Below are 19,515 nucleotides of genomic sequence, written 5' to 3'. Positions count from 1 at the left end.
GACCCAACCATTGTGCTACAGCCAAAGCCACTTTAACTTGGTTATAGCAAGGATCTATAGGTCATCAGATGAGTAAGTGACATACACTGAAATGCTGACATCAGCCAACTTCTAATTTGGATAGGTCTCAAAGATTGAGTCAAATATAAACTGGCATATATGGAAACCTGTAAGAGTTTAGAATACTTTATTCCTCAGTATATAAAAATAAACTTCTGCCTTACAAAACAACAGATGTTAAAAATAATATTCTCACTTAGCAACAGGAACCTCTTCTTATCCTTCAAATCATCATGCCACTCCTGGGCAGTCCACACTGAATAAATAACAATGCAAATAGGTATGGTAAAGTTTGTACTGTAGTCCATGAGCTGAAAAGAAATGAACTTGACACAGAAACAAGAACCTCTGTGTGTACTGTACAAGTGCAGGACACTTTCATATTGAATATTCATTATGTGGTAAGTTAAAACATACAGCAAAACAACTTTGACCAAAGGCGCAAAATCGGATCAAATCTTTGCCTATTTTTACACTAAAAACTCCAATTAACATCCCAAAATGCTGTGTCATCTGACATTTCAGAGCCAGGATATCACAATAATCATACTTGCTAGCATTGAGTCAGTCTCCAAAGAGTATAGGATTCCTATGCTAGTAAGAGTCATCACTACTAACAGTCATCAGGTGTTCCATGCTCCTATCTAGGTGTGCTCTCCATCTTTCCTGCAATGTTTGAAATGCCTTAGCTGGCTCTCCAAAACCTTAGCATTAACTGAGATACCAGAAAAATACTTTTTCCTTCACATCACTGTATGCAGAAATATATGCCTCCAGAAAGGCTGCCTGTCTCTCTTTTGATGTCATCATCACCCTTAACTTTATAGTTATTTTTATTAAGCATCGGGCCAAACAACCGACACAGAGGCTACATGATTGTCCCATTTATGTTTTTTCCTGAGTCTCAAATTCTTTTTGGCTCTATTTAATTAAATGTTTTAATGTATTAAATGCATAATAATCTGCTATGGTTCATAAAATCTAGCAATCTAAAGAGTTGGAATTAATAACAAATAAAAAAAGTGCCATTAATCTGACTGCAATATAAAATCAACTTCCTCTCAATCCAGAGGTATTAGAACATATCCAGCTAATAAAATTCTTTACCCTTAGTTCAAGTGAAGCAGGCCTAAATAGCAGGTGGATTCTGTGGAAAGGGCAGGATCTGATGGCATATATTGGGCATCTAGATAATCTGATGGTTTATAAAAGGCATATGGAAGAGTGTGATGGCAAATAAGAGCATATGAAGGACTTTTATGGCATATACTTTAAGATGCATCTGAATGAGTTTGAAAAATGTGCTTGGACAAAAGTGGTATGTCAGGAGGGTAATAAATTATTATTCATCACTAATAAAGCCATGGTCAGTGTAAGGCCCATGTCTCCTCCAATGTGTGTAAAATGCACTGTTTTGTGGTCAATGCTGTAATTTACCCCACCCCCATTTTAATTACTTAAAATTACACTGTCACTGAAGTTTACTTTGACCCCCTCAACAACCATAAACTTTAATTGCTAACAAAGGTAAGTTCACATCACATCACTATTTTATTATTATTATTTTATACTAGCATAATGCTGAGGCAATTTTAGTGGTTGCTTCTGACTGGTAACAGGGGGGTGGCTAGCCAAATGTGGACATGTCAACAGGTGTGCCAGAGTCAGCAACTGCATCTAAAGGCACAGTTGCACTGCACAGGTGGCTATGTTTGTGATACCCCAGTGCGAGTTGATTATATATAAAATGTTCTTATATGTCTTTTAAAAGTGTATTACAATGATATGCTGTTTTTCCCATAAGACTGAGTGGGGGTTCTGAATTCTCAACATGGTAACAGGGAGCTCACCCTTTCAAATGCCTATTAGGGGTCATGAACTGTGTGTTCAGACCCTGCAGCAGTGACGGGGTTAAGTGCTGCTGCTGAAATTAAGATAGCTCGAGGACACTGGAGAGGACAGTGAGAAGCGCGTGGGCCTGGCGGGAAGGTAGCTGGCACGTGCAGGGAGAGAGATGAAGTCTATAAAAGAGCCGCTCTCACCAACGGTCAGGAGGACTGTGCGAGGTAACCATCTGGGGAGGCAGAGCAGGGCTGTTTACCTGCACTGCTGAGGAAACCAGCAAGCGGCAGCTCCGGCTCAGAGGTCCGGAGGTAGCAGGAACAGATAGCTGGTGCTTCTGCTACAGTACGAGCAGCAGCAGCAGGAGACTGTGACAGATGGAGCAGACAGTCCCTCCTCCCCATGAGGCAGGCAGTGGGCGGCAGCCTGAGGAACAGACCTTCCCCCAGTGAGTGCAGAGCTTGAGGCAGGCTCTCCGAGGGAAGAAGATAACTCCTTCACTGACAGACTTCATTTTCAGGACTCCGGAGCAAGGTCTGTAATAAATAACCCATCTACACATGCCCTACACTTCAGCTGACAGCTCTAATCAATCCCTTATCAGCGGCTGTGTTAAGGACAGAGAAGCTCTATTCAGTATTGGCTGCACTTCCCCACAGAACAGCTGTAGGGTCAGAAAGCAATAAAACTTAACCAGTTAATGACAGAATGTTCAGAGTGCAGGACAGACTTTAATTACACTGCTCATCTTATTACAGTGTCCCTGTATACTATAATAGCCTGTAAAGGACTTTCTACTACAGTATAGGACAAATGCAGGCAGGTGAAGACAGACAGCACAAACTTTGACAGACTCCTTAGGAAAGCCATTGAAAGATGCAGCATAAGTAAAACTATTAAGCAGCTATCGCATCACTGCAGGCAGGAAAGAGTTTGCTAAGTCAGAATATACTGTAACAGCTAGGATTACCTCCAGCTGGAGGAAACTGGATGTATCCTTCATTTAAATTAACCCGGGCAACAGTCTGCAGCATACCTTCAGCCAATGCTTATACAACCAACTTAAGTAAATTAACGTGCACCACCTCTACCGTACATGCTGGACTATATTTCTGGCAGTAATTTATTTGTATTTAGGTAGATAGGAAATAGTTCTGAGAATACTTAGATAAAAGTAGTGTTTTGTGAAACTTGAATATATATTGTTCTCATTCATTCATTCCTGTTTATTATAGTAGCGTATGATATACATTTAATTATATGTGCTTGTTGTGTTAACCTACTTGACTTCCCCCAGTATCTCCACTTTGCTGTTCTCATAGTTGAAATGAGTCCTCAGCCATTCAAGTGTTCCAGTGAAATAAAACCTTGTTATTTACAGTGTGATTTACTAGTAAATGTACTGATTGGAAATTGATATTTTCTGAGTTTTTCTGATTGTGCAAAATTGCCTGATTAATAAACTCTAACTCCTATTTGAAACTAAACTGGTGACCATCTGTGCCTGTATCTCCTCCTTACCTCTCTAAACTGAGAATGAGATCCAAGAGACCCAAGATCTGATAAGAGTTGAGACACCATCTAACACAACACTCTAAGTAATGCAAAGTACGAGTTTTGGGTACCACATGTTCAGTTGGAGAAATTGCACATCCAAAGGGCTGGTGCATTTTCTTTGTGTATTTTAATACGCTCAGTGAAGCAGCCAGTGGGCATCTCAGTCCATTGGCCGTGGCAATTTGAATGAAGACACTGCCCTGTCTGCAACTGTGTCTACCTCTGAATCAGACCCAATATGCTGTAGCAAATAACACATATGATTGACTGGGTGCAAATACATAGAAGGGGCCCAATGGAGAAATAGAGAAAACTAGATGAGACAGAAGGGGGAGAAGAATAGACACCTCCTCCGCATAAACATCCTGTGTTTTTCCCCTGCACACCCTGCCCACATCTTTTTCTCCATCCTCATCCACTCACACTCCAGCCTCATTCTCTCTTTGATCATCCTCCTCCTTCCCTTACACATTGGCCACATCATCCCATTCATCATACTCCTTACCGCACAGTGGCAGCTCAGCCTCAGTCTGCCAGAGAGTGGGTCCGTATTGTCCCAATCCACCTCTTCACATGACTCCTCTATGCCCTCCCCATATTCCTGGGCAGCGTGCATGGCCAGTGTGTGTAGTACACTAATCCTGTGTAGCCTCCTTGTCACTGATTGGCTGCAGGCACTCAGGCAGTGCACTGAGCGCGACTGCGGCACTGTCAGTGTGTGATAAAGAGCTGCCCGCCAGCAATCGGACTGTCAAATTGTCAGTTGCTGTCAGTGATTGCCAATCCAATCATCTAACCCTGGAGATAGGAGGGATTGAGACATGTCTTCCCTTTAATCTGGTGGGACAGAAGGTCTGGCCCAGTGGGAAGTGTCCCAATCTCCTAGTGGCCCAATCCACCCCTGTTTTGTTCTACCTTTTGGTTTCTGCAATGCCCCTGCTACCTTTCAGCACTTCATATATAATGTGTTTAGAGATGTACTTGTTCAGATTATACTTTTTAGTGTATACAAAAAGAACAACAGCCTCACTTGCACTTTATGAGTTGTTCCTTCAGTAGTTCATGTCACGTGTCCAAAATGTTCCACTGTAGGTAATTCACAGTACATGAAAAGGATAAGAAAATTACAATAGGGTAATACAGTCACTTCCTGGGTACACTCCATCACAAGGTAGTGTAACACAAAAAGAAGAAATGTGAATGGGGATCCACTCCCAGCTTCAGTTCCTACTCCCTTGGTGAAATTTCATCCATTAGTGAGGGGAAAGGTGATCTAGTGAATTCCTTACAAGTAGGGTTACTTCTGATAATGTGATACTTGAACATAAAGGTATCTTTGATTATCCCCGGCGTGGGTTCCTCACATTGGAATAGGGCTCACCAACAAGTGCAAACATAGAAACTACAACAAGGGAGTCACTCAGTCTCATATATAACCACACAATGGGATGTTTATTGAAATAGCATGAAAAAAAATATATATAAAATTCCAAAATTAAAAATGATAAAACCTTACCATCAAGATGGACTAATTCTCAACTCTCTGTCCTCTTAAAGATAGAGCCCAGGTTTGTAAAAAGGCACAGGAGTAGCATAGATGGCAGGGAAGCCATACAATGTTTCGGCACCCTGCGACGCCTTTCTCAAGATAAGTGTCTCCTCCTCTATAGTTCCACTATTTATTCCAGCATGCACATGTGTGGCTCACATAAACAATAATTATTAATAGAGGTTATAAATGTACATTACAAAGACCAGCCAATTGAGATATTTGGGTACAGTAAATGTAATAGGCTGCTGCTCTAACACATCAGCAAGTCCCGTGCGAGTCCCATGGTGTAACTGTAATAGGCTGCAACTTTGAGACATCCGCAAGTCCCATGTGATTTAAAGTAGCAGTCTTTTAGTAGGTAAAACCAGGTTGATTTTGCCTACTAAATGACTGCTACTTTAAAACAACAGCCAGTCTAGCACGGGACTTTCCAATGTTTCAAAGTCGCAGCCTATGACATTTACACATGGTCTAGTGACACATCTCAGGTATCCCAAGAAAGAGGCTGATTCTAAGTTGGGAACAAATAAAAAATGCAAGTATATCTGTATCTGGAACAGACCATGTTGTACTGCAAGGGGTGCTAAATCATTCACTTATTTTATATGCAGGGTAACTGCAAATTAAAATTGAATTTTAACACACCCCTCCCAAATCTAAATCTCTGCACCTTTTAAATTTGCCTCACATACAGTGCAATAAGGTTTTACCAAGGTGCAAAATTACTTAAACTTTTTTGCTTTGTTCCCAACTCAGCATTAGCCCCCTCATGTATACCAGTGAGTAAAGGTTCAAATCCCCCCAAATAAAAAATGTGTCAGTTACTGTAAACTCATCTTTTTAAAGGAGGCTTTTGCATATTGGATATTTATTTATTTACCCAATGTCTATTAGTTTGTATTCAACATGGAGTATTATTATTATTATTATTATTATCCTTTATTTATATGGCGCCACAAAGGTTCCGCAGCGCCTTACACAGTACATAAATGAGCACACAAGAAAAACAGTTAATAGTAATACAAAACAATGCAGGACAAGGACAAGGTTATAAACTCAGCTGCAAAACACAAGCAGCAGGACATGAGCAACCAGGTGGTAGGTGCCATTGTAGGGAGTTAGGAGTAAATTATACTATAAGTAGGGGGAGGAGAAGCACTTGAGGATGAGGGCCCTGCTCGTGAGAGCTTACATTCTAAAGGGGAAGGGCAGACAGACAGGGGCGACACAGAGGGGTAGATAGTGAAGAAGGAGCATGGAGCAGTGGGTTAGGATATGTGCTGCGGAATGTGTGTGTATAAGACGACCTGATGTTATGTAAAAATTAAGTCCTTCATACATCTATCTCTATGATAGAAAATAGATTGTTTGTGTTATTTACATGAGAGATGTACAAAGTAAAGTAGAAGCACTTTAATTTGTGTGTTACATTTTAGCATCTATATACAGCCTGACAAGTATAATATCATGTATGAAATACTGGTAAGATAAGCCACATGAAGTATACAGTAGATGTAAAATATAAAAAAAAATCAAATACCTACCTTATGTATTGTGCTTAATAAATAAAAAATGTATTAATCAAACAAGATAATTCTTTACTGCCAGCACTAAGCTTGACTGGAGGAAGAAGTTGGATAGTTTTTTTTTTTGCCAAGTACCCATGGATGCCTAAAGACTAAAGACAAAATATTTTAGAGGATTGTATAAGACATTAATGGGTACATGAGGGGTGTGGGGCGTCATTTATATTCAGCACTTTTAAAATTCTGTGTTTGTGTCTTGTTTTTATTTTGATATTTCCTATATCGGCCAGGACATACTGGCACTTGTGGTTCTCCAAGTGCTGTAATTCCCTGACAGCCCTAATAATTGGGCATGATAGGGCATGCTATAACCTGTTGTGCTCCAGCAAAGGACAATATTATTCATACAATTAACTCTTCGTTCCCACTGTTCCTGGGTAAGGAGAAGGGCTGGTTGTACCCAGGAGGACTCGCTCCCCTGAGGAAAGCAGCTTTGGTGCTGTCTATCCTAGAACTTGTGGAATCATGGTGAGGAAGCAGTAGTTAGCATTAATATGCAGATGAGTATTAGTTTTTTGCATGACCAACGTTATTCTTCAAGTAGCATTCAAAAATATATGAAAACGTTTCAGAACTGAATATACTGTATGTTAGATGAAGTTCTACAGTAATGTATGTGTGTATTTCTTTCAATAATATTATAGAAATATCTATAGCCAATAATGTTTGAAAATAAATCATAATAAATTGCATTGCGCACAGACTTTGCAACTAAGCCACACAAAGCATTAAGTCACACAACCTTGTTGCATCTTATTCACATCACAAATGTAACTAAAGTTTAATACATTTTTACCCTGAATACATACATTGCATGCTGTAGCTGTGTGCCATGCGGATGATAACCTGGTTAAAAAGGCAAAAAGCTGAGGACCAAAACAATTGAGCTGAACCATGCATCACGCTACACAGTGTTGTACTTAATATGTGACTTTATACTAACTCCATTGCAACAAAAATACTAATCATAGGTGCCCAGAAAACTATAAGTGACTTGGGATGCAACTATGATGAGACAAATATACAAAGTTTAGAAAAAAGTTCAACAGTCTGGGAATTGCTACTTGTGGCTTGAGTTCTGAGTTCCTATCTACCAGTACTATACTGTTCTGAGTTCCGGATGTCACCCTTGTCCCTGGAGTATATTCCTGGTCTTACTGACCTTCACAGGTCAATAGACGAGGGGTTGCCCAGTGGACCTGGTCTGTTCACTACGGTTCCAGTCCAGTGTCCATGCATATCACTAGCCTGTGGTTGCTACATTGTTGCTAGTGTACCTAAACTCCTGTTCATACTTATGAGTCAGAGTATCATCAAGCCACCTTGTTTCCTATGTATATCAGTTATACCTAAGGATCCCAAGCTGGATCTACAAAATGCTCAGACCATGCCAGCTACTGTACACCAGTGACCTGAGCAGAACAGCCAATGAAAGTTCATATTTGCAGATACAGGGGTTGATGCTGAGTTGGATGCAGCTGCGTCTGTGTCTTTTGCCGCAGTTACATCTGTGAATTTATGCTAAAGTAATTGCAAAGCACTTCCCTGTTGTACATTGTGCATCTGAATGTGCAAGGACTAAGATGCCCACTTTCCACATCTTCAGGTGCTGATATACTGTACTGCTTGGTGCGTCTTTAGATGCACCTTCAGACAAACCATCAAAACTTGCATATGCCCTATGGCAAGTGCAGATTATCCATCTGAATATGGATTCCTTTGTTAACAATCTGCATCTCTGTATGTAACCACAGTTAGCAACATGTCCGTAATACTCATATAAGATGCAACATCTCCATGCATCTAATATGTCTCCTCCCTGTCACTTCCTCCCATTCACCACCCAGGAACACCCCATGCATACTAATAAAATTGGGATGCATGCTCATTTTCATGTAATTTACTGCAGATTCTGGATGCAGGCTAAGGGCCAGATTCAGAGTTGCCTGCATGTTTGTTCTGCAGATGGATCTTGTGATTTTTAGCAACTGCGCATGTGTTGGAGCCTACATATGCAAATTTGAGCAAATATGAGTGATTTGTCTGCATCTCCAGTTGCAACTTGGTGGGTGTAACTGGGTGACAACTTAGAGTTAGCATGCAAGGTGTAGAGGTCATTGTGGACTATTCATATGCAGAGATCCAGGTGATTTTAGAAGGATCTCTTGCACTAAAGATAGGGCTTGGTGCAAGTCTGCATGATATTGATGATGACTACATTTCACAAGCATAACCTGACTATTGTGCTGTAGTATACCTTACCTGGAGAGGTAATGCCTTTCATGTGATACATGCATATATTTCTGAGCCTAGCATACACACCTATGGTTGATTTGGAGATGTACTATATGCACCTCAGCCACATCTCTACTTGATGAGTGGGTGTAGCTGGGTATCACCTGAGCACCAGAGTGGGCTAATACATCTTTTATACCAAAGTTCTGAGTCTGACCCGGGGGTTGGAACAGGGTTCCAACCAGATCAAGCACCACTGAATCAGGCAGCATGTAGCACAATCCGGCTCATCGTGATCCAGATCGCGCCATGTACACTGCAGGGTGGCACAAGAACGACCCGTGACCAACCCTGCAAAGTACCCGAGTTGGCTCCCCAGGTCCCTGGACCCAGGTGGATTCATTTACACTGATAAAAATCCTGGGTTGAAGTGCATCAACCCAGGATTTTTAGGTCGGTATAAAAAGAGTGTAAGTGTTCTGATGATATGACCTGGGCATTTAAGGCTATTCAGAGTTGAACTTATGCTGAGATCTGTCTGATTTCAGGCAGATTTCTTGCACCAAGGATAATGTTCATAGTGAAGATGGCTGTTTTTACAAGCATATAGATGGAGGTGGAGCTGAATACAGGCAGAAATCTGCATTAACTCCCAAGCATGCAATACAGCCACAGATGCAGTCTAATGCAGCCAGATGCAGCCTAATTGTGTGCAACTCAAATTCAGTTCCTATGTGGGGAAATGTTTGTGTCCAAACAGCCATACCTTCGATGTGGAAATAAGGCCAAGCGACTCAACTATGTACAAAAACATAGGAACTGGGGTGCAGAAAAATGGCAGCAGGTGCTCTGGACTGATGAGTCAAAGTTTTAAATCAGGGGTCTTCAAACTTGGCCCTCCAGATGCTGTGGAACTACACATCCCAGCATGCACTGCACATAGTTTTAGCATGCTGTTATATCAAAAAGGTGGCAGTGCATGCTGGGATGTGTAGTTCCACAGCAGCTGGAGGGCCAAGTTTGAAGACCCCTGTTTTAAATACTTGGCTGTAACAGAAGGCAGTTTTTTTTGTCAAATGAACTTGATCCTGACTGCTCTGGTAAGTGGAGTTGTAGTTGGGATCCTATTGTTGACATATTAAAATTAAGGTCAAGGATTCATTAGTATGTGACTCTTGTATTCTACTAATGTTGGTAATCATTGATTGTTATCTTGTTAGGAATACACTAACTAATTCCTCTTGGTTTCTGGGGTTAGTTACAGTTTATGTCTCTATGGCAGTAGCCATGTGCTGCATAATGTTAATTTGTAAATTTTGTATTTAACCATCCAAGGTGCATATTTAGTTGTGAATTCTGTTGCATTTGCATGTGCATGAAATCTCCCTGTGTGCACTTTTCAAGTATTTCATGACCACTGTCTCTTTCAGGTAGTGGTGATGTTTGGTTGAGTTCTGGAGGGTCCAGGACATCTTCTTCTGCAGGTGGTGATATGGCCCTTAACTCCAGCATATTTGTTTCTTCATCCTCAATATCAGGCCTAGGCTCTGGCATGGGGACAATTATCCAACAGTGAAAAAAATCAAAATCTGCAAATATGAAAATCAGCTATAAATTTTTAAAAATCAGTTGTGTTTAATCCCAAAATAGCTTTATATTTGTTTTGTTTTATAAAAAATTGGAAATGCAACAAAAAAAAGCTTATTTGAGTTTCAAACATAAAAATAACAGCATAAAACATAAAACACACTGACAATTTACTTTGTATGTTAATTATTTTTTTTTTATCTTTTAAAATAGTAAAAAAAATATTGTTATCATTTTTCTAGGATGTGTGTCCGTACCTAAAATCCAGTACAGGAGGCAGAGAAGATGTCAAATGTGGTGGTTTGAGGACAACATCATCACTTCCAACATTTGCTGTTGGCATTTCACTAGAACGCTGTTGTGTAAAGGCACCAGATGGACCTATTTTATGTGGAGCAAACAAATATGGACTTTAACTTATTTTTAACAACCACAAACATTGCTTTTCTTTGTTACTTTAAAATAAACAAAAAACATATTGTGCAGTAAATAAATACACATTTGTAAAGGTTTACCAATTTCAAGTGATTGAGTTATTAATTGCCAGCCGTGGAGGTTAACAACTTAACCTGTAAATATGTCTCAAATCTTAATTGCTTACTGTGCTTCACTAAACATTAGTTTGCCATTAATTGAATGGACTAATTAATATAGCTGTTGAAAATGCAAATGTGATTTTGAACAAGTTTTTCTTATTGTCAAATTGTTTTAACTAATTACCAGCAAATTCTTCCTGAAGTGATTGGCCTTGAGTAGCTGCAGGTGTTGTTCTTTGGTGTGATACAAACAATCAATTACATTGAAATAATTACAGGTCAACAAACATAGTGTGTGTTTTCTTGTAGTGCAGAGGTTCCCAAACTCCATCCTTAATGCATCATAACAGTCCAGATTTTAAGGATATTTATTGTCGAGCACCGATTGTTTAATCAAAAGATTGATATACTAATTAAGTCTCCCATGCCCAAGTATGGTTATCCTAACAACCTGGACCATTGGGGTACCTTGAGGACTGAGTTTGGGTACCTCTGTTGTAGTATGTATTTTAACTTGAATATGGGTTTTAAAATGGTTGGATATGGGATCCCGGCTGTCGGGATGCCGCTGGTCAGAATACCAACATCCACAGGAACGCATGGTAAGTATTTTCCCATCCCCTAACCTAACCGTAACCCTCCCTCCCCGGTACCTTACCCTATCCTCCCCCTTAGTGCCTAAGCCTAACCTCCCTGCACCCTAATCCTAACACTCCCTCCCGATGCCTCATCCTAACCTTCCCTCTAATGCTTAACCCCAACCCCGCTACCTAACCCTAACCTCCCCCTAACACACTGATACTTACCATCGGGATGCCGACGGTTGGGATACTGGTGCTGGGATCCCGACCTGTCGGGATTACGGCACTGGTATTTAGAATGTCGGCATCCCACACGCCCATTTTAATATGTACGCTCCCAAAATGTACTGTATATTGAAAAAAAAATTAGGTGTGACATATGTTTTTATTGGTGTATGCAAGCTATTTGCAAATTACTCACCAGTCACTGTCGGACATGGTGGTGCATCAGTGTCATGCCACACATTTACCCCATGCACCAGTTCCTTTGGCAAAATAACTTTTACTTCCCCCTCATACTCACTGTATTGGAAGTCCTCAGGGTACCCATTGTCAGTGGCCCTGGCAGAATGTCTTTCCTGGTCCATCTTATCTTTGACCTGGGGGCATATATCTGAAAAGCACTTTGGGCACTGCAGTTTGGAGCTACAATATCAAATATTGAAAGACAAATATTCTAATCCTTGTGCACAAAAAATCCTATATAGCTGCTAGGTCCTCTATAGGGAAAAAACAATTTCCATAAACAAGTAACAGAAGTAAATATAGTGGAAATCTGCAATTAGGATATTAAGCAGACTGAAGTATATAAAAGTATGTTCTTTTTAAAGGACCCCTCAGTGTTACAATCTCTATTTGCTTCTATGATATATCCTTTATCTGCATGTGTGCTAGAGAAAAAGTCAATCACTCACATATCCACAATTCACTCTGTTCACATAAAGGTTTCTTTCATCTGTTTTAAATGGCTCAAGATATATCTTGACAAAGGAGACAGATGATCTCCAAAGCTTGTAGATGTTGTTCTAATAGTCTGTGGCAGTGAGATCAGCGTGCTGTTATGAGGAAGGACTGGATGGCTGAGGGTGATTATATCTACTCCAAAACCCAGGTTATTTGAATGGAGTAACTTGAAGCTTAGCTGTGTCCTTAGCCTGCCTGGTATGAGACTCATTGCACTCCCATGCACAGGTGTATGTCCCACTGTTTATATCTATGTTTTTTTATCATTCTATTTTATGCTTTGTCCCATGTAGTATAAGTAAATTTTAAGAACGCTGCATGATTTGGATTCACTTATATATTACTCTTACATTGATATACTTGATGGGAGATAAGTGAGGAGAGACAAGTGCTAACTGTTTCACAGAGAGTAAAACATTTTGTACAAATCACAGAAACATTTATGTGAAGCGCTGACAGAATGAGATTGTAAATTTATCTCTTGATTGTTTATAAAGACGTGGGCACACCATTTCAGGATATTTAATCAAGATTTTATAAAAGACCAAGGAAATCTTGTCATGCACATAGGGTCATGCAAATGTGAGTTTTTACAATTCAGACCATTTTGCAGACAGAGCTTGAACACACAATCTACGCCATTTGAGACAGATTAAAGAAACCTTTATGTGAACATACTGTATGGAATTATGAATATGTGAGGGATTGGCTTCTTCTCTAGCACACGATGAGATAAAGGATAAATCATGGAAGCAAATAGAGATTGTAACACTATGGGGTCCTTTAAAAAGAACATACTTTAATGTACTTTTAAATCTGCTTGAGGTCCACTATATTTTCTTCTATTACTGCAGTTTGTTGCGCTTGAAATGGCCAATAATATTTATGGCATCTATTGCCACCTGCCACAATGCACACTTATATTTGTCAGATGTGCCCACCTTCCAAATAACTCTTCATAATTAACCAACACAAGGTTCACTAATGCGCAATCCTCTTCAAAATAAACTGCACATTCTATGTGCATTTCCATTTGAAAGGTTGTGTCTTCTCCACAGTATCAGATTCATGGGGAATCAGTATGAAATTTGAAATTCGATTCCCGGCAGCGGAAGCCCGACACTGGAACAGATCCCGGCAGCGGCAGTCCGACAGCGCTGGAAATCCCGATCGTCCCTAGGTAAGTATTAACTTACTTAACCTACTCCCCTAACCCTATCCCTCCCATAGGGGTGCCTAACCCTAACCTCCCCCCCAAGTGCCTAACCATAATCCCCCATCTAAGTGCCAAAACCTAACCCCCCCCTTCCCCGCTGCCTAAACCTTAGTCCCCTGGGGGGGTGCCTAACCCTACTCCCCCCATGGGTGCCTAACCCTCCCTCCCCCTAGCCTACCGCTAACCTCCCGGGGGAGTGCCTAACCCTAAGTCCCCCCCGGGAGCACTAAACCTAACCCTCCCCACCGCGTGGCTGTCCACTCGCGGTGCCCGGCATCCCTTCGATCGGGATGCCGGTCTCCCGGCGTCGGGGAAATAAGCTGCATCTACATTTAGATGCCGGGCATTTAACCGTCGCTGGGATATGACAGTCAGGAAGCCGGCTGTTGGTATAATGTCAGCTGGCTTTCTGATTGCATCCCGATTCATGGCACCCTGCCTCCTTCTCAACACTTTCAGCAAACTCTGGTTGTCTCTCCTCTACAGAATGCCTTCTCATAACCACTGCCCTCTCCTCTCTTCCCTTATTCCTACTTGCCTTCATAACAATGTTTGCAAAGAAGAGTTAACCTAAACTAACAAACTCTGTTCAGTATAAAATAAATACATTTATCTCTGCTGGAAATAATATGCTTCATCCACAGAAATTCCTTTTAGTTTCACTTTAAAAGGCTATCTGGCGTTTTTTAACCCTTGTGCTGCTATTCTACTGCTTATAGTTTATATCAACATATAGGAATACAATACATGAGGAAGTCTGGAATTTTAATTTTGTATTCGATTTGAAGTTCAGTTTTATAGATGATTTTATGTTTGACATAGACATCCAAAACTGAAGAAGAAATCACTAGTCAATATCAAACAACATCGATTTCTATTTAGAAAAGAGATTCAAAATTGAATATTAGTAAAATAGGGATTTTGAAAGTGATAAAAAAAGCAAAAATGAAGAGTAAGAATTATTGGTGCACTCTGGAGACTGCCTGATTGTTTTAATTAAAACTTAACTTTTATTTGTTTCTTATAATAAATTGTATGAAAGATGATTAAAACTCAATAGAAAGGTTATAAAGATTAGAAATAAAGTGATATAAAATAAGATAGAAATAAAATTAAAAGAACCTCTCTGTCTTTTATTTGTGTTTTACATTTTTAAGTATTTTGTGTCGTATTAAATGGTGGTTTATTAAATGGTATTTTATTCCCAGTCTTATACAACTTTTTTTTAGGATAAGTTTCTATGCCAGTGCGATGCTCATTAGTCAAATGGAGAAAATCAACTATTATATTGCCGTGTTCCCCTCAAAGTTATTAGATTATTTAGTATCTTATTAAGTATCTACTTCTCAACCAACACTGTTGCAGTTATCACTTCTGTTAATTGGTCTGGGTTTATGCACTGCTCAAAGTTCTATTAATATACTCCTTAACAGATCTTGTTATGGATCTTTATATTTATATTGCAGTGTGGAGATATATTATATGCCATATGTAGATCTCATGTATGGTCTGTATAGTTGCCATAGGACATAATATTTATAAAGTTATTATATATATTATTCTGTTAGGACTTATAGAATTATAATGTCTCTATTTATTTAATGTCCATCAGCTGACCGTTAATGTAAGTGGCTATTTTGAGCATCACACAATGTCTGCCTCCCACCGCTAATAGATGCAGCTTATTGTGGGTACAGTGTGCAGGTCTCCAACTGCTGTTAGCAAAGGCAGCCATTTAAAGCACCTTACATGTGTATTTGTCAGCGTCCACCTCCCGCCGCTGTTCCTCGAGGCTGTATCGGACACTATGTGCAGGTCTCTATCAGGATTTTTACTACGATGTAGTGCGTCCCTTCACTACAGACCCCACTGTTACTGCAGTGAGAGCGATCATCAAAGCCTGCTCCCCACCGCTCAAGTTCGGCTAGAGCGCTGGTATAATAACAGTATGCACTACATAATGAGCTGATACATTGTATTAGAGCATCGACTGACACATTTTACTATTTTTGTCACATAGAAAGACACAGTAGGTTCAATTGCCTATGTACATTTCACCGGATGTCCGGCTTCCTCAGGGCAAACCGAGCCACCCACATTGCTGAGTTTAAATCCTCTGTTCCCTGGTATTTATTGTCAAGGGGTGTGTAGAAAATATTATAGAATTGTCTTTTCTAAAGGTTTATAATAGGATTATTTTAATTTAATATTTTATTGATTAAATTGGAAAGTTTATGTTTATAACTCTGAAATAGTGTTCTTTATTTAGGAGATCATGTAATGATAATATTTTTATATTTGGAACTTATTAATAGGTTTAGTAATTTATTGTTTCCCTTATAATATATAGGATAATGTTGAATATAGGAAATGAAAAAAATAATTAGTAATAATAATAATAATAAAAATGTATAGGAGTAAGAATTAATAATGTTAATTATGGTGTTTAAGTGATAACATACTATATTATATTCTGCTATAATCATATCTATTGTAAATTTGATATATACAATTATTAAAATTATTAAATTATTAATTCTGGCTTCCTCGGTGCAAACCGAGCCACCCACATTGCTGAGTTTAAATCCTCTGTTCCCTGGTAACCATTGTCAAGGGGTGTGTTTATTAAAAAGTTAAATCATATCAAACAATTAAAATGTGTCTAATATGTGAAAAAAAATAGTATGTGAAAAAAGTGAGTATGTGAAAAATCAAATTCATAATATTATGTGATCAATATATGTGATTAATACTTACTTTTTAATATATATATATATATATATATATTAAAAAGTATTATATTACATATAATTGTGATTGTAAATATCACTTCATCTCTTTATGTCTTATATTACATTCCAGTTTATATCTTGTTAACATACGATCTGAATTATGTAAAAAGCAGAATAAATTAAAAAGTGTCATCCTCCATCCTAAGCTAAATTGCTGAATTCCAGTTTGTTTTGTAGTTTAACAATCCTATTCTTTATTCATTTATTCATCTAACATCTGTGTGGGATATTTATTTTGTTATAATTTATTCTCAATCTATCAAGATACTTTTTGTTCATTTAAAACAATACACTATATAGATGCTGTTCCTAATCGATGATTATACTCATTATGGAATTATCCTTTAAAGATTATGGTTTGAGATATTAGATAATGAAATTCTATGTGATGATATATTAAGTAATGAGATATTAGATAACGATAGTATTGGGTTAGGGGTCCTGTCAATTCTGTTTAGATTTATGGTGTGTTGGTTTCAAAGGTGTTCTCTGATTTGATCAATAGTATGTTATCCACTTAATTTAAATAAACCATATAGTTTTTATTTTCATTTAATCCTTTTGGAATGATTGTATCCATCATGAAAATCATCCTCATCTCCCTCTGTGCCAATTCCTTCAATAGGTCACCTCCTCTTATACCCAAATGTATCTTTTCCAACCCATAGGCATTAAGATGCATGGGGTTACCTCCATGTTTTGCCAGAATATGCTGGGCAACACTAGTTAATTGTTTACATTTGGCTTGATCTTTTTCAGCATTTCTAATGTTGTCCACATGTTCTAATATTCTTTGTTTTAAATCTCTGCTGGTCATTCCTATGTATTTTCTCTTGCAGTCACATTCCAGGCAGTATATAACCCCTAGTGTATCACAGTTAATATATCCTTGTATTTTATTTAGTTAATTCCGATCAATCCTATCTTTTTTTCTTTTTATCTCTCAAGAAATGGCTTTGGACCAATTTGTCTTTTAAACTGGGCAATTTCCTCCAGCTAATGTTAATTTGGTTTCCTACCTCTCTTGCCAGTATTTCACCTGTCAATAAGACATGTCAGTGTCTCTCCAGTGTTTCAAGAATTTCTTTCCATTGATTGCATGTTCCTACAAATCTGATTTTATTGTAAAAAGGTTTTGCTTGGTTTTCATCTTTGGTGTTAACAGATATTTTCTCTCTTTTCCTCTTGTATGTTTATATGATCTTCTAATATTTATCTTGCTGTATTCTCTATTCAAGAGACATTCTTCAAATTCTTTGGATCTCTTATTGAAGGTTTGTGTATCTGAACAGTTCCTCCTAGTCCTTAGCATCTCTCCCTTTGCAATATTTTTCCAAATTGCTGGAAAATGAGAGCTCTCAAAAAGTAGGATGCTATTTGTTGCTGTTGATTTCTGGAAAATGTCTGTGGTAATTCCCCCTGATTCTGTGATTTTAATAGTCAGGTCTAGAAAGTGAATTTGTTCTTGGCTCATTTCAGTTGTTAGTTTTAGATTGAGGGAGTTGTTATTTAGTCTTTTAATGAATTCTAGGAATAGATGTTGTGGCCCATCCAAAGTATGGAGGTCATCTATATATCTATACCAAGCATTGATATGCTTGGTATAAATTTCTAACTCTTCATTGAAGACTCACTCTTTCTCCCACCACCCAAGGTGCAGATTGGCATACTTCGGTGCACACGTAGTGCCCATTGTTGTACCTCAGGTCTGTAGGAAGAATTGTTCATTAAACACAAAATAGTTTTTAGATAGGATAAACTTCAATAATTCACATCTTTAGGAAGTATTCAGTAGCTTGTATTCCAATGTCATGGTGTATTCTTGTATAGCATCTCTACGTTGCATGTGCATATCCAGGTGTTGTAGGTCACAATTAGATCTTCAATTTTATTCAGGCCATCCATAGTGTCTCTTATGTATGATGGCAACTCTAACACAAATTTTCATAAATGTGAGTCTATATATACTGTATACTTGCATTTTCAATCAGGCATCCAATTCTGGACACTATTGGCCTTCCTGGTGGTTGTTTATCATTTTTATGAACTTTCACTAAAGATCCTCTTGTTAATACAGATTAACCATATATAACCTGGAATTTTTATTTTTAATCATTTTAGTATATATCAAATTTACAATACATATGATTATAGCAAAATATAATATAGTATGTTATCACTGCTTAAACACCATAATTCCCGTTATTAATTCTTACTCCTATACATTTTTTATTATTATTATTATTACTAATTATTTTTCTTCATTTCCTATATCCTACATTATACTATATAGTATAAGGGACACAATAAATGACTAAACCAACTAATAAGTTCCAAATATAAAAATATTATTATTATAGAAATCTCCTAAATTAAAGAACACTAATCAGGAATTCTAAACATAAATTTTCCAATTTAATCAATAAAATATTAAATTAAAATAATCCTATTATAAACCATTAGAAAAAGACAATTCTCTCAGAATATTTTCTAACAAAATCCCTGACACACCCCTGGACAATGGTTACCAGGGAACTGGTTACCAGGGAGCTCAGCAGGTGGCTCAGTTTACCCGGAGGAAGCTGGACACCCGGTGAAATGTGCCCACAATAAGCTGCATGTATTAGCAGCGGGAGGCAGACATTGACCAGTGTGTGATGCTCAAAATAGCCGCTTACAGTAATGGTCTGCTGATGGACATTAAATAAATAGAGATATTATAATTCTATAAGACCTAACAGAATAATATATATAATAACTTTATAATTATTATGTTTTATGGCAACTATACAGACCATACATGAGATCTACATATGGCATATAATATATCGCCACACTGTAATATAAATATAAAGATCCATAACATAACAGGATCTGTTAAGGAGTATATTAATAGAACTTTGAGCTGTGAATAACAAAAGTGATAACTGCAACAGTATTGTTTGAGAAGTAGATACTTAATAAGATACTAAATAATATAATAACTTTGAGGGGAGCACGGCTATATA

The 19,515-nt window shown here is 38.2% G+C and overlaps 1 long non-coding RNA gene across 1 annotated transcript; it reads left to right on the top strand.

The window, feature by feature from the left end:
• The first annotated feature begins 2,059 nt into the window (after positions 1-2,059).
• Positions 2,060-10,933, top strand: LOC148505394 (uncharacterized). Its single transcript, XR_015869891.1, has 2 exons — positions 2,060-2,436; positions 10,662-10,933. It is a non-coding gene; the product is annotated as an uncharacterized LOC148505394 (long non-coding RNA).
• The last annotated feature ends 8,582 nt before the right edge of the window (positions 10,934-19,515 follow it).

Source organism: Taudactylus pleione, unplaced genomic scaffold (genome assembly GCF_031769625.1).
Source record: "Taudactylus pleione unplaced genomic scaffold, aTauple2 ptg000454l, whole genome shotgun sequence".
NCBI classification, from domain to species: Eukaryota; Metazoa; Chordata; class Amphibia; order Anura; family Myobatrachidae; genus Taudactylus; species Taudactylus pleione.
The sequence above is the reverse complement of the archived record's forward strand: the minus strand, read 5'-3'. Positions and strand labels throughout refer to the sequence as shown.